Source organism: Notechis scutatus, chromosome 5 (genome assembly GCF_049901735.1).
Source record: "Notechis scutatus isolate UNSWTSFEM ecotype Mainland chromosome 5, rNotScu1.2, whole genome shotgun sequence".
Lineage (NCBI taxonomy): Eukaryota > Metazoa > Chordata > Lepidosauria > Squamata > Elapidae > Notechis > Notechis scutatus.
In genome coordinates, this window is record NC_142013.1 from 58441544 (window position 1) to 58462857 (window position 21314).

At 42.8% G+C, this 21314-nt stretch overlaps 1 protein-coding gene across 1 annotated transcript in view; it reads left to right on the forward strand.

Moving 5' to 3' along the window:
- The first annotated feature begins 8190 nt into the window (after positions 1-8190).
- The window catches only part of CASK (calcium/calmodulin dependent serine protein kinase), a 209519-nt gene continuing 196395 nt past the window's right edge, over positions 8191-21314 (forward strand). The window contains exon 1 of the mRNA XM_087967572.1: positions 8191-8299. The gene's annotated coding sequence lies outside the window, so the exon portion shown is untranslated. The remainder of the gene's footprint in view (positions 8300-21314) is intronic.

The window sequence follows — 21314 nt, forward strand, 5'->3', positions numbered from 1 at the left end:
GTTAATACATTTACAATCAGGTATTTCAAGTCTTTACTATATATTTCAGGTAAAATTCCCAATAAAAATATCTCTGGTTTCAAATCTATATGCTTTTTTGTCATTTTTTCCAACCACGTGTGGATTTTAGTCCAATATTTTTTAGCATCCGCACAAGTCCACCACATACGGTAATATGAGCCAGGTGTCTGATGACATTTCCAACATTTTTCAGATTTGTTCTTGAACATTCTTGCTATTCTTGTTGAGGGAAAATGCCACCTGTAAAACATCTTATACAAATTTTCTTTATATGCTGTTGACATTGTCATTTTATAATTTTGAGACCACAATTTTTGCCATTTCTCTAGATCAATCCCATATCCAAAATTCTTCCCCCAAGCAATCATTGTTTCTTTAACTTCTTGTTCTTCTAGTTTAATTAATAAATATCCATACAATTTTTAAATCACCTTTTCATCCGTACCTGTCAAAATCTTATCTAAATCAGTCAGTTTATCATAGAAACCTTCTGTTTTAGAGTCTTTATCATACCTTGAATGTATTTGCGCATATGAAAACCAATTCATCTTTATACCTTGTTCCTCTAATTTTTGTATAGATTTAAGTTCACCCTTTTCATTCAATATTTCACCATATCTAACTGTTTGTTCCTTTTTATATATTATAGGATAGGAAAACGCTTCAATAGTCGATAGCCAGACTGGAATTTTCAAATAACATTGTTTTTTAGTCTTCTCCCAGTTTAACCACAGGGACCTCCCGTGTATAATGTCTTCTAAAATACCCCTGTGTTTTAGTTCCTTTATACCATAGAAAAGCATGCCACCCCAACAACAGATCTTGTCTTTCTAATGTTAACAATCTAGTATTTCTTAATGTTATCCATTCCTTAACCCACATCAAATTTGTAGCTTGGTAATACAACTCCCAATTAGGCAAACCAAATCCTCCTCTTATTCTGGCAGTTTTAACTTTATTCTCGTTTCTTACCTTGCCATATATATTTCAACACAATTTTATTTAAATCTTCAAAGTAATCTTTTCCAAGCCTAATTGGAATTGTTTGGAACAAGTATAAAATTCTGGGTAATATATTCATCTTGATTGTTGATATTATCCCTATTAATGACAGTTGTAAATTCTCCCATTTCACCAAATCTAGCACTATCTGCTGCTTAAGTTTGATATAATTATTCTCTTTTAGTGTACTACATCTTGCTGTCAAATGTATCCCCAAGTACTTGATCTTATTCGTGACCTGGATTTTCAATAGATCTGCCAGTTCTTCCTTTTGTATTGATAGCATATTCTTTGTCAAGATCTTTGTCTTATCTTTATTTATTTTCAAACCAGCTACCTTTCCATATGCCTCTATCTTTTCTATCAATTTTAATGCTGTTTCTAGTGGGTCTTCTAAAATGAAAACCAGATCATCTGCGAATGCTTGCAACTTAAATTCTTCCTTTTTAATTTTCATCCCTTTTATATCCTTTCTAATATTTCTGTTTAGCACTTCCAAGGTTAACACAAACAACAGAGGTGATAGTGGGCACCCTTGTTCCTTTTCTTATATCAATAGGATCTGTCAGTTCTCCCTCTATCATTACCTTTGCCGTTTGCTTATGATATATAGCTTCTATTGCTTGGATAAATTTTTCAGGAAAGCCCATCTGTTCCAGCTGAAATAACATGAATCGCCAATTCACATTATCAAATGCCTTGTGTGCATCTAGAAATATCAAAGCCATTTATTTTTCAGAGTGTGCCTCATAGTATTCCAAAGTGTCCAAGATTACTCTCATATTGTCTTTAATTTGTCTCTTTGGCAGAAATCCATTTTGATCAGGATGGATAAAATTGTTCAAGTATTTTTTAAGTCTTTCTGTCAGTATTGAAGCAAAAAATTTATAATCTGCGTTTAGTAAGGAAATAGGTCTATAGTTCTTGATTTGTAATAGATCGGCCTCCTCTTTTGGGACAAGTGTAATACAAGCTTCTGACCATGATTTAGGTATCTTCTTTTTTAACATAACTTCATTCATAACTTCTAGCAATGGAAGGTTCAACGATTCTTGTAGTGTTTTATAAAATTCTGCCGGAAGTCCATCTGGGCCTGGTGCCTTTCCATTATTTTGCTTCTTGAGTGCTTCAGTTAACTCCATCATCGTTATATTGCTTTCTAACATTGTTTCAATCTCTTTAGGTATCTGGGGTAAATTAGCATTCTGTAAATACTGTTTAACTCTTTCCTCATCAATATTCTCTTGTGTGTATAGTTTCCCATAACAGTCTCGTATGATTTCCTTCTTCTCTTTACTACCATAGCAAACTTGGCCTTGGTCATCTATTAATTGCAATATTTTCCTTGATTCTTTCTCCTTTCTCAATTTATATGCTAACCATCTACCTGGTTTATTTGCATCTTTAAAGTAGTTCTGTTTAGCACCTCTGATATTCTGTGCTAATTCTTTTTCTATTAGACCCATTTTATGTTTAATTATATCCATTTTTAACTTAATGTCCTTTTTCTGTGGCATTTTCTGTAGCTCTTTTTCAAGTCCTTTATACTGATCCTCTAATGCCTTAGAGGCTAGTCTTTTCATGGTATTTCTTTTCCTTGTGTAGTCTATTATCAAGCCTCTAGCGTATGCCTTCATTGTATCCCATACGTTCTGGATTGATGTCTCTTCTTTTTTGTTTTCTCTAAAGAAGAAAGCCAGTTCTTTCTCGATCCACTGTGTGAAGTCTTTTTCCTTTAATATAGTATTATTTAACGTCCATCTAAATCTTCTTCTTTGTCCTTTCCATTTAATTGTCATTGGATTGTGATCTGCCCACGTACTTGTTTCAATATTTATTTCTTGAATATTAGCTAACAATTCTGTTGACATCCATATCATATCTATTCTGGCCAATGATAAATGTCTATTTGAGTAGAAGGTGTATTGTTTAGTTTTAGCATTTCTTTCTCTCCATGTATCTTTTAAGTTTATTTCATCTACCATTTTAAAAAAAGATTTAGGGAGAGTCTTTCTGTTTTGCTTTGTTGTTTTCTGTGCTGTATAGTCCAATTTATTATCTACAATTCCATTAAAATCTCCCATCATAACTATATTAGCATAGTCCAGTTCAATTATTTTCATATGTAATTTTTTTATAAAATTCTTTTTGATTGTCATTTGAGGCATAGATTGCAATCAGAAGTGTTTTCATATTATTGTCCATTATTTCCACCATTAGTATTCTTCCATCGTCATCAGTATAGATCAATTTCGCTGGGATAATATCTTTAATGTATAAAACTGTTAGGAATATGAGTCACCTAACAGCTATTTGGGTTAAAAATATATAAACCAGGATAAACATTTTAAAACTGTATCTTTAAGAAAATGCAAAACTGTAATTAGGTGTGGTTTCTCAAACGGCCATAAGATGGAGCCAGAAACCTGGGTTGTTTAGTCTGAGTGTCAGAAGAGAGTGTGAGTGATCTCTGTTTCCTTCTGTTGGAAAGTATTGCCGTTGCTCCATTTCTTCTAATTGGCTGATATTATTGGATTTAATGTAAGTCTGATATTGAACTGTTTTTGACACTGGAATTTGATATTTGGATTATCCCTGGATGAAAACTGACTGATTTACTTGTGAATGACTTTGGATTGCTTATTTTGGACTTTGCTTAAACCTTTCTGTAAGTAAAAACCTACGTTTACTGTACAGTGTATCTGTGTACTGTGTGTGTATTATTCAAACACTTCTCTCAAATATGTCTCCCTGTATGCGCTCATTCTCCTAACAGGGAATTACCTCAACAAAAACCACGCCTCTTTTCTTGCATTGTGTCAAAGAAGTAAATATTTTCCCTAATTTTGGCTGTATCAACAATTGTTCATGTTGCTTTTTGATATGTACTTCTTGTAGGCAAATTATATCAAATTTTAATTTCTCTAATTTATGGAAAGTTTTTCTTCTTTTAACAGCTGAGTTAAGTCCATTTATATTAATTGTAATCAGTTTTGTCTCTTCCATGGTTATATTTTGTAGTTAGGTTTAGCAGCTCTCGTAGATCTTGGTTCACATTGTTCTTTGGCTTCCACCTTTCCACCTACTGCACCTTCTTTTTCAGTCGCCATTTGACAGTCCTCTTGGAATTCAATTAGTGAGATTTCTTTTTCTGCCTCTTCCTCTTTCCCTCCAAAAAATTATGTGTAAAATGATTCAGCTTTCTCAATTGAATCAATTCTATGTCTATGTTCTTGCCATGTGAACTTTAAACCTTCTGGAATCAGCCATCTATAATTCACCTCTTTTTAAAGTAGCATTTTGGTCAGAAATTGGTATTCTCTTCTCATCTCTCTCACTCTTTCGGGTACTTGTTTCAGGATCACAATCTCCTTGTTATTTCAATGTTTTCCCTCTTGCCACTTGCAATATTTGCATTTTAATGGCTTTCTTTGTAAATCTGATGTGAACTTCCCTTGGTAGGCTATTTCTCATTGCATATCTTGTAAAGACTCGATAAACCTCATCTATTCCATCCATCATCTTTTCTTTAGTAATTTCCAAAGCTTCAGCCAAAATTTCTATCATTATCTCAGCTAGGTTTTGTCCCTTTTCTTCCTCTATGTTTTGGAATCTGAGATAAAATTCTGATCTGTCCATCTCCCATCTTAGCATCCCACTTTTATCTTGTTCAACCACAGTTAATCTGCTATCAATATCTCCAATCTTCTTATCTCTTTGTTCGTCATCTTCTTCAATTTTTTGGAATCTCTCATCATACTTCATCATCATTTGTTGAATGTTCATCAGTTTTCCCTGTTCTTTGTTCAATGTTCTCTGTTCTCTTTTCAATATTCTCTGTTCTTATTTGAATATTTTGAATTCCTTGCATAATCATTTGCAGGGTCACTTTTTCCTGTTCTTTTTCTTGCTGTAACATTGTCTGTATTGAACGTTGTCCTCCAGATGGTGAAGAGGAAGAAGTAGAAGTTGAGGAACCAGGGGCTGTTAGTTTCCTACTCATTTCGGACAATTCAGAATCTTCAGGTTCTTCTAAACCTTAATCCACTTGTGAAATAACCAATTGCAATTCCAAATAAAAATAGTAGGAAAAAAGAAACCAAATAGTAACAACAACAACAACAACAACAACAACAACAATAATAATAATAATAATAATAATAATAATAATAATAATAATAATAAAATTTCTTCAGGTTCTTGTATACCTTAATCCAATCGATTGGCTAGATAGCAGTAAAAACTCAAAAATGGAAGAAAAGACCATAAACACACACAAAAAGGAAAAAATTGTTAAACCTGAAAAAGACGGAAAAGTAAAAACTAAAAAACTAAAAAAGAGAAAAGGAAAGTTCTTCAGGTTCTTCAACACCTTAATCCAATTAAGAGGTCTCAGGTATAAAAGGATGCATAAGGAAAAAAAAAAGCCACAAAAATAAAATAAAAATATTTTTTAAAAAAAAAACCAATATGGAGGGTAAAAAAAAATACAAGGGGAGGGAGAGAGAAAAAAGAAAAGAGACTACTCCCTTAAAAAGAAAAGGAAGGAAATCATTAATACTAAAGCTTTTCCTTTAAAATAAAATGCAAACATAAAAAATTTTACTTCAAAAAACAAAAGGAAAGACAAAAACAAGTTCCAAAAGGCCAAAAATCCAAATAGCTATTACAAAAAGTAAACTAGTAAGGAGGGGGTTTGTTAAAGTAAGAAATAGCGCAGCTTAAAAAAAATTAAAAAGAGCACACTACACCTTGTTTGGTTATCCAAGGCTTTTGTTAAAATTTATAACTCTCTTCTCCAGAGTCTTATCACCCCCTTTTTTTTCTATAAGCTTCAACACCAGACTCCAGCTGTTGATAGAAACCCAGAAGAGCACCTGCAATAATACTCTCCCATGCTCTTCCTTCTATCTTATCAAATAGCAATGTCCTTGAAAAGAAATCTCAGTTCTTTCTCAGTTTTGTCTGGTCAAGAAAAGGAAATAGAATATTTCCAAGCCTCTAGTTGGCAATGTTACAAAGTTTCTTTGCTTTCACTTTCCCCCTCCTTTTCCAAACAAAATATAATAAAAATTAATGAAAAAGGGAAAAAGATATTTAAAAAGATGACTAAAAGGGAGTCTCTAGCCTAGAATATTATAAAGTCAAAAAGGAGAAAAAGAATAGGCGAAAGAAGAGAAAAAAAACACCAGTCCAGTTTCAAAATATAAAATCATGTGTAGAAAATCCAGCAATGAGAGAAAAAAAAAATATTACTCTGACATTCCTGTTTAAAATCGCCGCTTAATCACTTCTGTCAAAACTTTTACAGATTCTTTCTTTTCCTTAGGGTGTCCTTTCAAATCTTAAAATAAAGAAAAAGTTCTCACCAAACCGGCACACTTTCTCTTTCCGTTCTCTTTCATTTCAGAGCTGTCCCAACTTCAGCAGCTTTAATGGCTGCCTCTTTGCTGCTGGCAAAAAGAGCTTCTCCTGGATCTACCAGGGACTTTGCAGTATGCCTGGGATTGACAGGATGTGCTCTTTACATTCACCATCTCTTCGGAACGGTTTAGATCCAATTGGACTGTCCAGGAGCAAAAATATCGACAGCGATCTCAGACCTCCAAGATTGCATGCTGTATCGTCGCCGCCCTCCCCCCAAATATAAACTTTAATCATCCATAATTTTTTTTGTTTCTTTAGAAAACAGCTGAAAATACAAGCCTTCACCTTTTTATAATACAGAAAATAATACTAAATTATAATACTGAAAATACTGAAAATCTCCAAAATGAAATATTAATTATATCTGGAGTAAGCCTCTCTTAAGCTAAAATAATAATAAATTATAATTAAGTGATTTAGAAATGGGGTGTCATTACAGTGTCCATTTTTCTTCTGCTATGCTACAGCTTTGAAGTTCCTGTAGGAACCTGCCTCCCAGCCAGGGGTGGGATTCAAATTTTTTAACAACCAGTTCTGTGGGTGTGGCTAGATGGGCATGGCCATGTGACTGGGTGGGCATGGCTTCTTTTTTTGCAGCACCCCCAGGGTTTTTTTTGTCTCCTGGGCCTCAGTGAAGCTTCCTGGGGGGCGTTTTTGCTCCCAGGAACCTTCCCTGGGGCCCAGGAAGGCAAAAAAAAAACAGAGCACCGCAGGAGGGGGCCCCAGCCCTCCCACGCACCCCTTTTTGCCTCCTGGGCCTTAGGGAAGCTTCCTGGGAGCAAAAATACCTTCCCAGGAGGCTTCCCTGAGGCCCAGGAGGCAAAAAGGGACGAAGAAGTAAAATAGCGAGGGGGATCCTGGCACAGCTGATCATCAGAACAGCTGATCGTTGGGAGGGGAAAAATACAAAATGCAGTCAGCGATGTCGTGTATGTAGATAAGGACTGACTGGGTGGGGAGGGGAGGTGTGGGTGGAGAGTGGTTGGGCCAGCCAGGGGTACGATTTGCTGGTTCTCCGAATTGCACAGAATCATAACAACTGGTTTATAGAACCTGTCTGAACTAGTAGAATCCCACCTCTGCTTCCAGCCACTTGACTCACCAGCTGATTGTAAAAACCTTCCTTTCACAATCTTCTTTCAAGGGACAGTTGTCTAGAGGACAAATACATCAATTTCTGGGATTCCCTTCGTTTCTGGAGAATTCTTCAAGTTACAGGAATCCTGCTTGAGCCCCAATTCAATGGTTGCCTCTTCTCCAATTCTGAAGGAGTTTCTCAAGCCACCATTTCCCCCACTAGAAGGGAAAAATCCCTTATCAAAATATTACACATTTATAATTTGCAGCAATCTCTTTTTTAATCCTACTGATCTATGTATTCCTCCTCATATGACTGGTTTCATGAAATTCTTTATTGTAAAGTAGACTTATGTCATTTCTTGAAAAAAATCTTATTTAAATTATTTGCACTGTTACTGATACATTACAAAGTGTAGGATTAAATGACTATATGGGTTTTTCATTTATTTTAATAGCAAAGATCATTAAAGTGCTGTAGTTCTCTAAATAAAAGTTTAACAAAACAACAAAAAAAATTTATAACAATTTATACAAATTATTATATTGGCTCTTAAAATGCCAATTCAGTGAAAATTAAATGAAAAATAATAAAGTTGTATGGAAAAAAAGAGGCTCTGTGAATGTTTAAATTAATTGAACAATGTTGTTCTTTCTAGGGGTCCATTCAGTGTTGTGCGGCGATGTATCAACAGAGAAACTGGGCAACAGTTTGCTGTCAAGATTGTCGATGTAGCAAAATTCACTTCAAGCCCAGGCTTAAGTACTGAAGGTAAAAATCAGTTGTTACCAAACAACGTTTTATTCAATTTTACTATCTTTATGATAATTATGTCCCAAAAATTTATTGTTTTTTTATCCTAAAGAAATGAAAATTATGCCAGTTACAGATATTTTCTGCAAGTATTGACAAAGAAAATAAGTGATCAATACTGTTATCTTGAGTCCATTATATATATATATATATATTTCATTCAGATTAATTATTTAACAAGGAAATCAAAGGAATAAATTATTTTTAGCAAATTGAAGAATAAATTATATTATATAAATTATTATATATGTTAAATTATTATCTAAGTTAATTATATTGTAAGGTCCCAGAAGTTTTCCCGAGCCACTGAGATGCCAAAGAGCTCTGTTGGAATTCAAGACGAGGTTTGCAAAAATAACAGCTTTTTTTAATTATTCGGCCAAAGCAAAAAGTCTAGGTGAATACTATGTCCAAAACATACAGACAAAATTCATGTAAGGAATAGCCACACCAAGTGAGAGTGGCTCAGGGTATTATTTAAATTTTACGCTGATAGAAACAAAGTTTATCCAATCAGAGTCAAAGGTTCGTTAGTCAATGTGGGCAATGTGTTGCCCATACCCTCCCCTTCCTTATCCATGGAGTGTTTTTTGTCCATGTTCTGTCCATGCTTTATTATTTTACACAGTATCCCTTGTCCTTGTGTGTTCATGCTCCTAGGTAGCCCCCCCCCCCCATCTATGGAGCAGGATGTTCTCAGGAACTTTCTCCAAGGATGTGTCTAGCTCTGAAGCAAATTGCAGAGGCGAGAAACCAGATAGAAAAGGATACAGTTCTTTTACAGAATGAATTCCTAGCAAATGATTCCCAACCTTAGCAAAATAGTACAAGCAACTTCTTTTACAGAAGCAAAGAACAAAGCTTAGATTGATTCATGTCAATATGTCCTTTCATTTTCCTCCCTTTTCTTATGACAGGATGCTTCCTGTCAATGGTGGGCTAGGGGAGCATTTAAGGACCATGAGTTTTGCTGGTCTAACAGGTGGAGGGGGTGGAGGAAGGGGTCAGTGGACACTGAGGAGGCTAAGACTACCATCCCAGTGATGGAAGAGGTAACCATACGCTGGATCAGAGGGATGGAACAGGAGATCTCCAAAGGCTAAAAACACGAGAAACCCAATCAATTTCCAGTGAGAGAAGATACTGCCAAACCAGTTGAAGTCAAGTGCCCCAGTCCAAGTCTGCATCGGGATGTGGGCAGTTTTCCCCACCCTTGATCTCCTCCATAACTTTTTCTGGATCATCTATCTGTAAACAACAATTTGTGAGATAAAATTTTCAACACACACCTTCTCCTGTTGCTGACAAAAAGTGTAAAGCAAGTCTATGTTGATATATATAGCTGTTTTAAAGTGAGTCTGCCATTTAGCCATTATAATTAAAGCAATAGCAATTTCATTAGTTATTATTTCAAGCACAGGCTGTAACCTTATAAGTCTATTCCAGGGGTCGCCAACCTTTTGGACCTCAGGGACCACCAAACTCATAATTTTAAATCCTGCAAACCACTAATCAAGCTGGCTGGGGAACTCTGGGAGTTGAAGTCCGCCAGGCTAAAAGTTGCCCAGGTTGGAGACCCCTGGTCTGGATGACAGTCGATATAGTCAGACTTCTGAACTTCACTTAAACACTGATTTTACCATCTTGGGATACATACAGCTGCCAGGCTTGCCACCAAAGCCACGCCTGAGTTCCCAGAGAACTGGAAAGCGAAACACTAAAAAACCTGCCTGGTCCCCCCCCAACCTTGGCCAATGGCTCCCCTGCCGAAGTTGCAGTCCCGTTGCAAATGCTGCTGGTCCGCTCCATGGCTGCAAGAGTCCTTCCACGGAGAGGGATGGGGAGCAGAGAAAGAAAGAGAGGGAAAAGCCGCGAAGCAGTTTCTCCAGCCAAACCAGTTATGCCTTCTTTGATGACAGGGGGGATGGGTGTTTGGAGAGGATCCCTAACTTGGGCCGAGAGGCAGAGTGTGTGTGTGTGTCCCTGTCCAAATCAGTCCAGGTGCAGCGGCAAAAAAGCAGTGGCAGCAGGTGGGACTTTGCCCGTCTGTCCAGCAGCTGTGACACACTGCCCGAGCTCTTTGCACGGTCATTTTTCCTTATTCCCTTGCCTCACGCCTCACGAGCTCTTAGCGGCTCTCTTTCTGCCGCTCCGAGCTTGCCTTCTTCCTTGGGGAGTCATCCCACCTCCACCTGCTTTTGTGTCCTTTCTCCTCCCTTGTTTTTAGGGCTCCATCCCTCTTTTCTTTTCTGCCATTTCCTTGCTGGCTTCTGGTCTGCAGGAAAATTCCTCACCCCGTTTTCCTATCGATCAATCATTTGGGATTGCAGGATACTGTTTCCAGCTCCGTTCTCAGAGAGAGAGAGAGAGAGAGAGTGAGAGAGAGAGAGAGGGGGAGACTTTTGGCTTCATGCAAGGAAAGCAGCAGAAGTCTTTCTTTCTGTTCCCCAAACTCCACCAGAAATGAGTCTTTGTCGGTGCAGCCTCTTGGAGCAGAATGCCTTGCAGGGTCCCAACGACTCATTTCTGGTGGAGTTTGCAGGACAGAAAGAAACTTTTGCTGTTTTCCTTGTATGCAGCCAAAAGCAGAAGAAAGAAGCGGAAATAAGCAGGCCGGTGGCCAGGCGAGGTGTGTGGGGCAAGTTCCCCTCTCCCCCTTCATCCCTCCCCTCACTACCGTGTGTTGTTCACAATGCAAGCAACGCAAGCCTTGTATTCCCATGGGCCATATGGGTGGCGCAGCCTTGTGTTCCCGCGCAGCCTAGATTAACAGTTTTGGGGGGTGCTTTGGGGGTGACATTTCTCTGCTGACCACCAAAATTTTCGCACCGACCACCAGTGGGCCACGTCCCACCGGTTGGCGATCACTGGTCTATTCAACATATAGGAGTTCTGTAACCACACATGCCATCTTCTGTTCAGATGGCTGGTCTATATTTCTGAATTATTCTTTTTGGAGGCCACTCATAGATCTGTGATCTGCTTCCACATGAACAGGTACACTCAGTCTGTCACCTTGTTGTATGGATAGTAGGAAAAACAATACACATGCTCCATACCAACGGCTAGGCAATTGCACAAAGGCAAACTTTCCACATATCCAATATAAGCCATCTGTAGCATGCCAGTTAAGAATTTCATTACCCACATCCGTCCATAACCCACCCAGTCTAGGTACATTTTCAAATGAGTTATTAGGTTGTGTCAGGTTAATTCCAAACTGAAAGGTTACATTAAGCAAAGAAAAGACCCATGTTTGTAATGTCTGTTTTTTCAGATTAATTATTGAATTATATTCTCCTATTCTATCGATGGAAAATTATAATCATTGCATTAAATCGAAAGATCCTATATCTTCAGGGATTATGATAACACTATCTCCTAGGACTACTGTGTCCAAGGCAGGTTGATCAGGTTAAATGCCCCAATTCTTACACATTTAAACTACCTAGTCTTCTACTATTACTATATCACAAGGTTCTTCACAAGCGCATATTGGTTCACACTTACAACAATGTTAACAACATCATTCAGTAATACAGTTACAATAATAGAACCAACACATCCTGTAGGGTGCAAAATTCCACAGCTTCGCTTGGGATCTTCAGATGGAATGACATAGGCTACCACACAGGCAGGAAAAATCAAAAAGTTGGTACTGCTGCAATGAGAAAAAGAAATCACAAACAAAACCCATTCATACCACCATGACCGCATCAGATTTTGGTAATGTTTATTCTCAGCCGGTCTTCTCCAGGAATCACTTTCCACTCTTTTAAGTTCATCAACTGGTCCTTTTACACGCTTGTAGTGGGTCTACCCTTTGTCTTTTGTTTGGACTGCTGTTTCAGTGTCCCAGGCTTGGCTAAGTTTTTCCCCGCATCAGCTTTTTATCAGGACCTAATCACCAGGATAGAACTTCTATGGGATCTTGGAAAGGCCCACAGTTCTGCTGTGGCACCCAGTGGTCTTGGTGTGCTGGTTACGGACATGGAGGCCCCAGAAGTGGCACAGGCCCTGAGGGCCTGATCTTCAGGCGCTCCAAATTCTTGCGTAGCTTGTTGTCCAACCCATTGGGCAAGACCTGGCTGTACTTGTCGTCCTTGCGGTCCTTAAGCCTGTTGAGGAACCAGCTGGGGATCTTTTGGTGATGACCCATCCTCTGTGAGCTCCCCAGCCCGCTTAGTCAGGTCGATGTCTGCTTTCCACAACACTACATGAGCATAGCGCCTGCCCATCGATGTTGGTGTTCAAGACATGCAGGATATATAAATATGTGTGTGTGTGTGTGTGTGTGTGTGTGTGTATGTGTGTGTGTGTGTGTATATATATATACATGTTTTCTGAGGTTCTCGCGGGTATTTGTATGTGGATCCTTGGTTATTCGGGTTTTCTCCCGCGTAAGATTCAAAGTATCTAGGCAACGTTTCGCGAGGTCCCACTCGCCATCTTCAGGCTGGTGCTTTCGGCTTAGTGCCAGTGCAAGCAGTGTGTGACCGGAGCTGCCATCTCTCTATATATACAAGTGGTGGGGGATGGTGTGCTGGGCTGGTTGGCTGTGCTGCAGCCTCTTGATAGGTTGATGGAGTTGATGTTGGTATAATGGGCTGTGTAATGGCCTTTTGTTGTAGAGATATCCTGGATCTTGTGCTGTCATCTCCTGGGTCGTTAGCCTCTTGTGTTTTAACGGCTTGGGTAATGGGTTGTGTGATGGGCTTGTGAGTTCTTTTGTTGTGGTATCCTGGGTCTTGCGTTGTAATCTCCTGGGTCGTTTGTGTTTTGATCTCTTTTCGATTAGCCTCCTGTGTAGTAACAGCTTGGGTAATGGGTTGTGTGATGACCTTGTGAGATTTATTGCTGTGGTATCCTTGGTCTTGTGCTGTGATATCCTGGGTCATTTGCTGTGTTGTGACTTCTTGAGTTCTTGAGGTGTAATTTCTTGAGTTTTCTGATGTGATGTCCTGAGCGGTGGCTGTGATGTAGCATTTTGGGTTTTTAATATGGCTTTGAGTTTGGGGTCTGGGTCTGTGTTCGTTTGGCTTGAGTTCGTGGTGTGCCACATCTTCATGGTGGGGGTCAGTTCGCTTCATGTATGGTTCAGAGGAGTTTGAAGTGGGTAGTGCTTCTTCCTTTTAACTGCTAGTGGGGGTGTGACTTGATTGGGTGGGGGCTTGGCTGTGTTCTGATTGGGTGGGGGGTGTTCTCATTGGTTGGGGGTTTGGCTGTGTTCTGATTGGTTGGGGGGTTGGCCATGTTCTGATTGGTTGGGGGTTGGCCATGTTCTGATTGGCTGGAGGTGTGTTCTGTTCAGGTGGGGGCTTGGTTGTGCTCAGGTTGGTCTTAGTTATTGGGGGATTTGAGCTGGTGAGCTGTGATCTTGCTGTTTGGCTTCGAGTTCGTGGTCGTGCTGCATCTTCATGGTGGGGGTCAGTTCGCTTCATGTATGGCTCAGAGGGGTTTGAAGTGGGTAGTGATGCAGCTGCAGTGCGGCTTCTGGTCTGTGGTCGTGTCTCAGCAGCTGCAAGCTCACATCACTCTGAGAAGCACAGAGCTGAAGACAGAAGCCTGAAGATGATGAATGAGACTTCATCGAAACGTTGCCTAGATACTTCCAATCTTACGCGGGAGAAAACCCGAATAACCAAAGATCCACATACAAATACCCGCGAGAACCTCAGAATATATATATATATGTGTGTGTGTGTGTGTGTGTGTGTGTGTGTGTGTTTTCTTAAGTTTTCGCGGGTACTTACATGTATGGTGTTCGGCTTGGTTCGGGTATTTTCCCACGTCATTGTAGTTCTTTTAAAGTTGTAGCAACGTTTCAGCAGAATCTCATCTGCCATCATCAGGCTTCTGTATTGTGTCCGTCTGTGGGTCAGACTTTTACAGTGGTTTCAGATTTAAATTTGGGGCAGCCTATTGCTGTGCCAGAATGGTTTTTCTTCATCCTGATTGGTTGGGAGTCTTGGTCTGTGTTTATTGGTCTCGGAGTTTGCTGTGTTCTGCTTGATGGGTGTCTCTGATATCTTCTGTCTGTTTTTGGCTCTTTTTGTATCTTGATTGGCTGGCAGCATTGTGTTACTTTAATGAAGGCCTTTAGTGCAGCTTGGCTTCGGGTAAATGGACGGCTATCATTAGTTAGGAAGCTGGGTTTCATCTGGGTGCCTGGTTGAGGTGTGTTTGAGCTGGAGGTATCAGGGGGATCTGTTTGTGCCCAGGTGTTTGCCTGGCTTGTGGCGTGGAGATTTTTTTTTTGTGAGTGCAGGCTTCCAAATGATTGACAGCCTGGTGGAATCATCTCTTCTGTTCATGCTTTCTGGTCTTTTTTCAATCTCTATGGCTTCTCTGATGACTCTGTGGCTAGGGTTTTCCATAGTGGCCAGGGTTTTGGTGCCATTGAAGTTGATGCTATGACCTGTAGCTTCCATGTGTTGGACTAGTGAGGAAGTGTGTTCCAGCTTTTTGACTGCATTTTTGTGTTCATCCAGGCGGGTACTTATTCTTCTATTGGTCTGTCCAATGTATGTGGCCGGGCATGATGCACAGGGGACTTCGTATATGCCTTGGTTTTCCAGGTCAATTTTATCTTTGGGGTTGCTAAGGATGGCTGCTATTTTTCTGTCTGTTTTGAAGGCAGTCCTATATATATATACACACACACATATATATATATACACACATATATATATATACACACATATATATATATATATATACATACATGTTTTAAGTTTTCGCGGGTACTTACATGTATGGCATTCAGCTTTGTTCGGGTATTTTCCCACGTCATAGTAGTTGTGCTTTTAAAGTTGTAGCAACGTTTCAGCAGATTCTCCGTAGAACTGCTGCGAGCATCCAGAGAGTGGGAAGTGCTCTAGTCTTCACTCTTACAGGCTGAGCTATAATTGAGGAACGCTCCTCCTCCTCCACGTGACTCCTCCACGCGTTCCCCAGTTTTAGCTCAGCCTCGCAGAGACAGGCAGCTCTTTTCTATCGCTCCTTGGCCGATTCAGGTTTCTTCTGTTTTCTGGTTCAGGTTTGCCTTTCTTTCATTCTCCTTGTCCCTGCGCTATTAGTGTGCCCTCAAATTTAGTGAAAGAGCGAGATTTCTCGCCCTCAGGGGGGAGATAGGGGGATTTGGAGGCCTTTGCTCCCCCCACCCGCCTCCTACTCCCTCTGCCTGTATTCCAAGCCGCGCTGTTGCAAACCAGCCGCTTGGCTCTGCGCTATTTTTAGCGCTGTTTCTTTCGTTGCGTCTTCCCCCAAGAACGCCTTACAGAGGAAGGACTGCTTCCTCTCACAGCCCTTGCTCCCTTCATTGATTTTATTCCCTGTATTAAGGGCTGGTGCGTCTCTGAGTTAATAGCGCCGAGACGGGCGGCCATTTTGAATTTTTGCCTTTCTTTGTTGTTTCGAGCTGCGATCGTTACAGGGGCCCTTAGCGGGACCGGCAGGCCGCGTGGTGCCAGAATTGGGAAGGCACTGTGGCTCTGTGCCCCGTTGCCTCTCCCCTTGTTTTTGTTGTTGGTGTTAGCTACCGCAGCTCGCTCAGAGGCGCAGGCACCTACTTCCCATTTTTGCTGGGAGGCTGCCTCAAAAGGCCTATCTTTCCGTGTGTGTGAATTTTTTTTTGTATATTAATTTCTGGCCTCAGCGTTCATTTGGTTCCTTTGGATTCTAGATAATAGATATAGGTGTTTAGTAATTTTTCTTGATCCTTATTGGTGTTTTTTTGGGCTCCGCCCACCCTTAAAATAATAATAATAATAATATTAAGAAAAATAATAAAAAACAATAAGTAAAAAAAAAACAATTTTTGTATATAGGTGTATAATAGTTGACTAAGTTATAGGTCATAGATATCTAGTAAAAAAAAAAGAAAAGAAAAGAAAAGAAGGAAAAGGTCAAGCAAGCACACAAAATTTTTTTTATCCAAAAGGGGGACGTGGCCCAACTTTAGGAAAACCGGTTTGCGAAAGTAGACCGAACTCCTAGGCGTGCCAACCGCCTTTATTGGTTATCTATCCCTTGGCATCATGGCAGAGGGTAATATCAGTGGTCCTTCTTTGAAGGCTAAGCCAAAGACACACTATTCACGCAAAAGGGACAAGGACTCCTCCAGGGCTTCCCAAAGGAGAGCCCATGGCCTAGAGGTTAATACATCTGCCTAATATGTAAGTGACCTGGGTTCAGATCCCAGAAGGGTATAGCTAGCCTATGAGAGCTAAACAGCTTGAAGTAACTATATTTCTACCACCCCCTCCTCTGTCAGGACAATCTTCTCCCTCCAGGTGCGGTCCCACTGCCTGAAGTCGCCAGGACTCTCGTACACCTGAAGCGACCTTCGCACCAACTGCAGCGAGCCTACACCCTGCAGACCCGGTCACAACCATTATTCCGGACAGTATTAAAGAGTGGATGCAATTTGCCATCCCTCAGGGAATAGCTGAAGGTGTGCAACAGCTGTCCAGACCAGGCTCTCGAGGTATGGCGCCCGAGGCCGAATCTATATCCGGAAGATCTCTCTCCAGGCCGACGCCACAACATGGTCAGGTACCTGCCCAAATGGAAGCGCCACTCCCGGAAGGGGAGGAGGCCCAAGAGGAGGACGAACTGGGCTTTGAGTTCTTCAGGGAGGAGGAAGGTTCGGCCTTTGTGGGCCTTTTTGAGCCTCATTTATTTAAATCCTTATTAATTAAGGCAAAAAATGTTTCCGGTCTGACCCCCCAGTCACCCTCTGAACCACCCCCAGCGACCCCGGGGGGCCCCAGAGGATTCAATATTCAGACAGCCGGTTGTTGAAACCGAGATTATTCCAAACCCCCCCAATTTTTTCCGACCTGGTCACAAGGCAATTGGCTTCTGCGGGCCCCCCCCCCCCGCCCCTTCTAGTCTAGACAAGAGATTGTTTAATCTCGTCCCAGAATTCTCTGCCTTGCTAGACACCCCGGAGGTAGACGACCCGATAGTGAGACTGGCCTCTTCTTCTAATCCCACTGACGCTCTGGAGGTGCTGAAGCCAGAGGATAAGCGGGCAGAGATGGCGCTCAGGCGAGCACATCAATCGGATGCTTGGGCCATCCGGTCGGCCACAGCCGCTTCCTTTTCACTCGATCTTCCATCAGGTGGCTCAGACAGTTGAAACAATTTGTCCCCGCATCGAACACTAGGGCCCAGCAGAATATTGCAAAACTCTCGGCTGCGGCGGAATTGGCGGCCGATGCCACCTTTTCATTCTGTAAAATTTTCATCCCGGGTCATCTCCTCGCACGTAACTGCCCGAAGATTACTGTGGCTCCGGCATTGGCAGGTCGACATTAAAATAAGTCCAAATTAGCCTCAGCTCCCATCTCGGGGGGAAGACTATTTGGGCCGGCCTTAGATCCATTACTGATGGAGAGCCGGAATAAGAAAAAGTTCCTTCCATCGATTTTTCGTAGACAAGAAGCCAGAGGGTCCCAATCCTTTTGAACGGGCTTCTTTCGCCCCTCCTCCCAGCCATCCTTCACCCCTATATACCAGGGTACTCCATCATCCCGGTCAGCCTACCAAGACCGGGGCGACTCGGGAGACAGATCTAGAAGGGGAGGCAGTTACAGGAGGCCCTTCAGGGATTTGGGGAACAGGACGTCCCGCCGACCCAGGTAGAATTTCAGCCCCTCATCCCAGTGGCGGTCGCCTCAGGCTTTTGCCCACCAGTGGGAGGCATCCACTTCGGATGCATGGATCAGGGATACGATAAGATTCGGCCTCTTTCTCCAGTTTCAGACTGCTCCTCTGGAGCACTTCATGGTTTCTCCCCTCTCCAGAGACCCGACTAAACGGGCCCTCATGACTCCGTTATCAAACACCTCTCTGATATTAGGGCAATCCGGCCCGTGCCACCCTCGCAGCGGGGAGAGGGGTTCTACTCCCTCCTCTTCTTAGTCCCTAAGCATTCCGGGGGTTGGAGGCCCATCTTAGATGTAAAGACGCTCAATCGCTGTATTGTCCGCCATAGGTTCAAAATGCATACCCTTCAGTCGATTTTGCAGGGTATCACAAAGGGGGACTGGCTTACATCTATTGCCCTTCCGAGGCATATCTACATATTCCCATTCGCCCCTCGTTTTTCCCAAATACTTGAGTTTCTGCTACAACAATCAGCATTTTCAAAGTGTGGCCCTTCCCTTTGGCCTCGTCTCAGCCCCGAGGACTTTTACTAGGGTATTAGCAGCCCTGGCGGTCCACCTCAGACACTTTCCTATCCGCATTCACTGCTAGCTTGACGACATTCTTATTGTATTCCCCAACCGAATGCAAGCCAAGAGTGACACTAGCACCACTCTCTCAGTACTTCAGGCTCACGGTTTCCTTGTGAACTGGGAAAAGAGTCAACTCAACCCTTCCACCCGTATAGCTCACTTAGGAGCCGTAATTGATTCAGTTGAGGAGAAGGTTTTCCTTTCTCGCGAGAGGTTCAGCAGCATCCAAACATCTATCAGGGCTATTAGACGGTCTGGAAAGGCCTCTGTGCTTGCCTTATCCAAGTTGGTTGGAAAGTTAGTTTCATGCATATCAAGGGCTCGCTTACATTCCAGATCTTTGCAGTGATTCCTCCTGCCGTATCAGCGTCCCGGAAGGAGCAACCCCGGTCTCGTGGTGAAGGTTCCTCCAAGGGTCCTCGCTTTCCCTCCTATGGTGGACTCAGGGAGTTTGGTCAGCTACCGAGCGGAGCTACAGCATCAATTGGCTGAAGCTTCATGCAGTATACCTAGCATTGCGTGCCTTCCTCCCTCAGGTGCGAGGAAGTCACATACTGGCCCTAACAGACAACACTACTACCAAGGCCCACATCAATCGCCAAGGGGGCACTCATTCCACTCATGAAAGAGGCTGAACGGCTGTGTCGGTGGGCAGGGGTGCACCTTCTATCCATCAGAGCAGAACATATTTCGGGGACCTCGAATGTCCAAGCAGACTGGCTGAGCAGGGTCACGCTGGACCAAGCGGAATGGCGCCTCCACCCACTCTTGTTCAAGGAGGCAGCAGCGCTTTTCGGTCAGCCTCTGGTAGACCTGTTCGCGTCTCCGCTCAATGCACAGACACCAAGATTTTTCTCACGACACCCCACCATCGGGGCAGAGAACCGTGATGCCCTGCGTTGCCCCTGGCCCACCGGGCTTCTGTACACCTCTCCCCCGCTCCTGTTGATTCCAAGGTGATTCAGAGGTTGATACTCGAAAGGGCGGAGGTTCTCCTGGTGGCACCGTATTGGTCCAGGAGACCGTGGTTCGCAGATCTTCGCGATCTGTCCGTGGCCCCACTGTGGAGGATTCCACTAGACAGGTTCTCACTGCCCCAGGGTCCTCTTCATCACCCAGACCCTCAGTGGCTCCAGTTAGCCGTCTGGAGGTTGAGCGGGAAAGGCTAAAAAATGAGGGCCTGTCGGCCCAGGTCATCAGTACCATTCTGGCAGCAAGGCGGCCTTCGACCACCCGCATTTATAGCGCAACCTGGAACAGTTTTTTCTAAGTGGTGCCTTAAATCCTCCTTCAATCCGCTCTCCCCCTCAATCGCGCAAATTCTGGCTTTCCTACGAGACGGCCATAGACAGGGGCCTCTCCCCCAGCGCTCTGAGAAGACAGGTCGCAGCTCTATCAACGGTAGTTGCTGGCGGCCCTCGGGCCCGCTTTCTCACCACCCTCGAATCAGGGCCTTTCTTAAAGGGGCTTCCAATCTGCGCCCCCTAGTGATTCACAGATACCCGACCTGGGACCTCAACAAGGTCCTTACGGCGTTAACTAAACCTCCCTTTGAACCTCTCAGGGAGATGCCACTTCAGTTTCTCACCTTCAAAGTGGTGTTTTTCATGGCAATAACTTCGGCGAGAAGGATATCTGAAATAGCAGCTCTATCCGTGAGAATGGGCCTGTGTAGTTTCCACCCTGATCAGGTGGTTCTGCGACCAGACCCTGCCTTTTTACCTAAAATCAACTCGGCATTTCACAGAGCACAAGAATTGGTCGTACCTAATTTCTGTCCAAAGCCTTTTCGAGAAAGGGAAAGGCAGCGGCACACCCTCGATGTTCGAAGGGCTCTTCGTATATACATCTATCGAACACAGTCTATCAGGAAGTCAGAATCTCTGTTCCTGTCTTTTCAGCCAAAGACACTGGGCTGCAAGGTATCCCCGTCTACTGTTGGCCGCTGGATTAGAGCTACCATATCCAAGGCCTATCTCACCCAAGCCCTTCCAGTCCCTAGTGGAATAATCGCTCACTCTACCAGGAGTGCAGCTACTTCAGTAGCCTGAGCTACCCAGGCTTCAATTCATGACATTTGTCGAGCGGCCACCTGGGCGTCTCCGTCTCCCTTTATTCGCCACTATAAAATCGATGCTTACGCCTTGGCTGAGGCATCTTTTGGCAAGTCCTTCAGCAAGTGGTGAGGCATCTTTTGGCAAGTCCTTCAGCAAGTGGTGAGAGAGCTAGAGGAGATTCAGGACCAGACGGAGTCCCTCCCGTAGGACAGCCACGCTTTGGTATGTCCCACTCTCTGGATGCTCGCAGCAGTTCTACAGAGAATGGGCGTTGGTACCTACCTGACACGCCTCTTCTCGTTGAACTGCGTAGAGCATCCAGCCCCACCCTAATTAGTCCGTCTGGTGGGGAATCCTGTTTCGGCCAATGATGTTCTTTGTTTATAGTTGAGTTCTGTATCATAGTTGAGTTTAGAGGATTGTTCCTGTCCTCTCGTCTTCGTAAAACTGGGGAACGCGTGGAGGAGTCACGTGGAGGAGGAGGAGCGTTCCTCAATTATAGCTCAGCCTGTAAGAGTGAAGACTAGAGCACTTCCCACTCTCTGGATGCTCTACGCAGTTCAACGAGAAGAGGCGTGTCAGGTAGGTACCAACGCCCAATCTCATCTGCCATCATCAGGCTTCTGGATTGTGTTCGTCCAATCCAGAAGCCTGATGATGGCAGATGAG